Below are 5,427 nucleotides of genomic sequence, written 5' to 3'. Positions count from 1 at the left end.
TTGTTTATTTCTTTTAGACAATTTGGGTTTTATAATTTTTCACCCACACTTTCATTTTGGCCCGAAGTCCAAATAATTAATTTAATTACTATAATAGACCCTGAAGATCTATTTGCATATTTTCTTATTGCACATTTCTGTATAAATATCTGTGTTTGTTCGTAGGAACATATGAACTGTAAGTTCATAATTATTTCGAAACCTAAAGTTTCTAGAAACATGCCTTGTTTGAAAACCTGAAGTTTTCCTTAAAAACATCACCCATGAAAACCGGAAGCTTTTCATGTAAATTTAAACCAATACATGTCTATTAGAACCTGAATGTTCTACTCCTATATGAATGGATTGATTTTTTCTCCATTACACTAACCACATTCTTGTCCATTTATTTTGTGATAGAGACATGTCGAATTTGAACAAACTCGACTTCACAGCTTTAGAGGTATCTAGAAGAAACTACATTAAGTGGGTCCAAGATGTGAAGCTCCACCTCATCACAAAGAATTTGTGTCCCACCATTGAAGATGAGACAAACAACCTGGTTAGCGAAGCTAAGAAAGCCACTGCCATGATCTTCATTTGAAGACGAAGACATATTCATGATGCATTGCAAACCGAGTACCTTGTTGAGGAAGATCCAAGAGCACTTTAGGTCGCTTTGGCTGATCGCTTTGGTCACCAAACTGACATCTTCTTGCTTGAAGCAAAACATGACTAGTAACATATGAGCTTCCAAGACTTTAAGTCTGTGAATGAATATAATTCTAAAGTTTGTTAAATCCGATCACTTCTCAAGTTCTGTAATGAGAACTTGACCAAAGAGGATCTTTTGGAGAAGACTTATTCGACCTTATCTGCCACTAATATTGTCCTACATTAACAATATAGGGCTTATAAGTTCACCAAGTTTTCGGATTTGATCTCTGTCTTACTTCTCGCTGAAAAGCAGAATCAGCTGTTGATGAAAAATCAACAAGCTTGACTTACTAGGGGTGACTACTGTCCATCAAGCACATTATAACACAAACCAACATCCAAAATGCCAACATAGGCATGGTAAGGGCGGCCATAAGCTACCCTGTCAAGGTCAATAAAGCCAAGGCCCAACTAAGGGAGGAAACCGAGCCCAAAAGTGCCACAACCTCTCTCCCAAGGCCCCCAAACTTCAAGAATAAGGGCAAAGCACCTGAAACCATGGATGCAGATATGTGCTATTGCTGTGGTTCAAATGACCATTGGTCCTATGTTTGCTGAGCTCGTAAGAAGGTTGTAGCTAAATATCATTCTTGTCGTACGAAGTTTAAATCAAACTTTGTGCAAGTGGATGCAGGGGCGGATGGACTATAGGACCACAGTAGTCCTAGGCCCACCTTGCTTTTGTTTATAAAAAAAATTAGTACTACTTATTATTTTTATTATTTTTATCACTTTTTCATGACTTTCACTTAAATCATTCCAATTTTCTAGACAACATATCCGGCCCTCTTTAAATATTTTAAGAATATTTATGTAATCTAGTCTAACCTTAAACCCTACCTATTCCAACTTCCAACACTTTCATTCCTTTTCCCAATACTAAAAATTAGTATTTTTTTACTCTTTAAGTTTCTTTCTAGCCCTAGCCGACTACTGCTAGTCTGAAAAAATAGTCAGAACAGTACATCAGTCTATTATTTTCTAGACAACATAGCCGACTGCTGCTTCTCTCATCTATAGCATGTCACAATCTTCAATCAACCTATCATTCTATTATTCTTCAATAATTCAATTTCCATGATCCTCAAAGGTATAACTTCGAATCTCCAAAGTTGTCATTTTCAATTAATTCATATATGTTGTTATCTACCACAATTGTAAATTAATTTAACAAATATTTTTTTTTTTGCAGATTAAAGAATTCCATTATTCCATCATTCCATCAAAAAAAGACATTGAAGTTTAGTTAATTGGTCAACAACCCAAAGTATGTATTTTACTCTCAATTCCTGTTACAATTTTTTGTTTATAAATTATGATTAAATTGATGTCTTGCAATTTCTCTTAACTATCGCCTAATTTGTTTTAGTTTGTAAAATTAGCATATATGTTCATATTTCTTTTAATTTAAAGTTAGTCAATCTATGTTTTTTTACTTTTCAGTTATGGAAAGATATTTCAAAAGAAAAACACAACCTGAGATATTAGAACCGTCTTCAAAGAGTCCAAAGAACAATGAAAGTAGTTCAAAACAAACTTGTGTGGATTCTATGGAAATTAACTCAGAAACTCTCCAATATGATCCTGGATTGCGTAGACCGATTTTGAGTTATCATTCTAATGTTCGAGACCAAGTTCGAAGACCTTATCTCTAAAATAAACCTTGTCAACCAAAAACCCATACATTTCCCTACACAAATTTTGGGACAAAGCCTAGAAGGTTCAATCCTGCTTGGTTTACTCAGTTCCTAATTGGTTGGAGTATAGCACATCACAGGATGCTGCCTATTGTTTATGTTGTTATCTCTTCAAACCTGATATTGGAGATCAATGTGGTGGGGATACTTTTGTTGGAGTCGGATTCAAGAATTGGAAGTGCAAGAAGAAACTAGAAATTCATGTTGGAGGACCTAATAGTTCTCATAATAATGCTTGGAGAAACTGTGAAGCCTTATTAAACCAAAAGCAACATATTGAAACAGTTATCTCAAAACAAACTGACCAAGATCGAATTAATTATCGAACTCGATTAGGTGCATCAGTTGGTGTTAGTAGAATTCTCTTACAACAAGGTCTTCCATTTTGTGGGCATGATGAATCTGAAAATTCACTCAACCAAGGAAACTTTCTTGAAATTCTACGGTGGCTACGTCATTATAATGAGGGTATAAAGGCTGTCACGCTAGAAAATGCTCCTGAAAATTTGAAATTGACATCACCTGATATTCAGAAAGACATCTCAAGTGCTATTTCGTATGAAATCATCAGTGCAATCACTAGTGATATTAATGATTCTTTATTTTCCATTCTTGTTGATGAATCACGAGACAAGTCTTCAAAGGAGCAAATGGCCATTGTATTGCGCTATGTGGATAAGGGTCATGTGATAGAGCGCTTTGTAGGTATTGAGCATGTTGCAGATACTAAAGCTTCCTCACTCAAGTTAGCCATTGATGATTTCTTTTCTAGACATGGATTGAGCATATCAAAATTGCGTGGGCAAGGCTATGATGGGACAAGTAATATGCAAGGTGAGTTCAATGGCCTTAAAGCACTAATTTTAAATGAGAATGAGTCTGTCTTTTATGTTCATTGTTTTTCTCATCAACTTCAATTAGCTCTAGTAGCAGTGGCAATAAAAAATTCAGAAATTGGAGATCTCTTTACTATGGTTTCTTCTGTGTTGAATGTTGTGGTGGCATCTTCTAAGCGTCGTGATATTCTTAGAGAGAAACATGCTCATGTAGTTTTGGAAGCACTAGAAAATAACGAGCTTTCAAGTGGACAAGGTTTGAATCAAGAAACTACTCCTAAGCAGGCTAGTGACACGCGATGGAGCTCTCATTATAATTGTTTAATCAGCTTGGCTCACATGTTCTCATCAACGATAGACGTGCTTGAGATTATAAGAAAAGATGGAACAAGTTCTAAACAAAAATTTGAAGCAAAGGTTCTATTGACTTTTATTCAATCTTTCAACTTTATTTTTGGTCTACACTTGATGAAAAAGGTTTTGGGGATCACAAACGATTTATCACAGGCATTGCAAAAGAAGGATCAAGATATTGTGAATGCAATGAACTTGGTCAATATATGCAAAGGAAGATTGCAAAGGATGCGAGAAAGTGGTTGGGAATCCTTATTTGATGAAGTTTCATCCTTTTGTGACAAGAATCGTATTAAAATTCCTAGCATGGATGATATTTTTACAAGTGGAGAGCGACCAAACCGAAAAGCTCATCCCATCACAAACGTGCACCATTATCGGGTTGATTTATTCACCGATGTCATAGATAAACAACTCACTGAGTAAAATGATCGATTTACTGAGAAGAATACTGAACTACTTCTTTGTGTGGCATGTTTAAGTCCAAGTAATTCTTTCTCTGCCTTTGACAAAGAAAAATTGATGCGTCTTGCCCAATTTTATCCAAGTGATTTTTCAGAGCACGATCTTGAGTTACTCAAAGAACAGCTTGAGAATTATATTTGGGACATGACCTCTAATAGTGAGTTTGCAGATTTGAAAGGAATTAGTGATCTTGCACAAAAGATGGTTGGAACCAAGAAAGATCATACTTACCCGTTAGTGTACTTGCTTTTGACACTTGCACTCATCTTACCGGTTGCAACAACAAGTGTAGAGTGAGTCTTTTCTGCTATGAACATTGTTAAGAACACCTTACGCAATCGAATGAGTGATTTGTGGATGAACGATTGTTTGGTTGCTTATATTGAAAAGGATATTTTTAATAGTATAGAGGATGAGGCTATCATGCAATGGTTTCAAAATATGAAAACTCGTCGAGCACAATTATTTTAATTATTGGGAATATGTAATATTATCAATGTTATGTTGTTTTCAATTTTGGTTACTTTTCATATATATACTATGATGTTTTGGTTAACAGTTTTGTAACTACTATTGATTTATTTATTTTTTAATATTTGTGAGGGGCCCCTCCTAACCCGAAATCCTGGCTCCGCCACTGAGTGGATGAACAAGAGAGTACCAAGATAAAGGTTTCTAACTTTCAGTAGGTTACCACCCCTATGGAGGATTATAATCTTATATACAAACTATTTTTTTTAGTTGAATTTGCAACAATGGGGCCGAATTCCACATAGTGGCCAAACCCCCCTATTTATTTTTTTTGTTTAATTTTGCACAATTTTCCTTTATGTTTGGATTATTTGTTGATGATTTTTTTTTGGATATTAAGTTTTAATTCATTATCATCCTTGAATACTTAAACTATTTTGATTGATATTTGTTTTTAGAACTTTTATGCATGTGACCGATTCAAATTAATTTTATTTCTAGGTATGATAAGTGGGAAAGTTTGTTGTCTGGCAAATTGTGCAACCACACACACAATTTTGCATGAACGCATCTATTTCACTAACTTCATACCTAAGAATGCACCTCTAGCAACCCTCTCAGGACCATTTAACTTGATCAAAGGATACGGTAAGGCACATATAATGTTATCCAATGGTACAATCTTGACCATTGATGAGGCATTATATTCTCCACGTTCTGGAAGAACGTTATTGAGTTTCAAGGACATTAGAGATAATAATTACCACGCTGAAACCTATATAGAAAACGGAGTTGAATTTCTGTGCATAACTTCTTATGAATATGGCCAGAAGCGTATTCTAGAAAAGATGGAGCGTAACCTGAATTGTCTGTATACTACGACCTTACACCTTATAGAAAGCCATTAT

General features: G+C 35.0%; 1 pseudogene; it reads left to right on the top strand.

Moving 5' to 3' along the window:
- The first annotated feature begins 403 nt into the window (after nt 1-403).
- LOC114826694 (uncharacterized) lies at nt 404-4,519 on the top strand (annotated as a pseudogene).
- Nucleotides 4,520-5,427: the final 908 nt, after the last annotated feature.

The sequence above is a fragment of the Malus domestica genome, chromosome 01, assembly GCF_042453785.1.
Source record: "Malus domestica chromosome 01, GDT2T_hap1".
In the NCBI taxonomy this organism is placed as follows: domain Eukaryota; kingdom Viridiplantae; phylum Streptophyta; class Magnoliopsida; order Rosales; family Rosaceae; genus Malus; species Malus domestica.
Note: the sequence above shows the minus strand (reverse complement) of the source record. Positions and strands in the feature narration are given on the sequence as shown.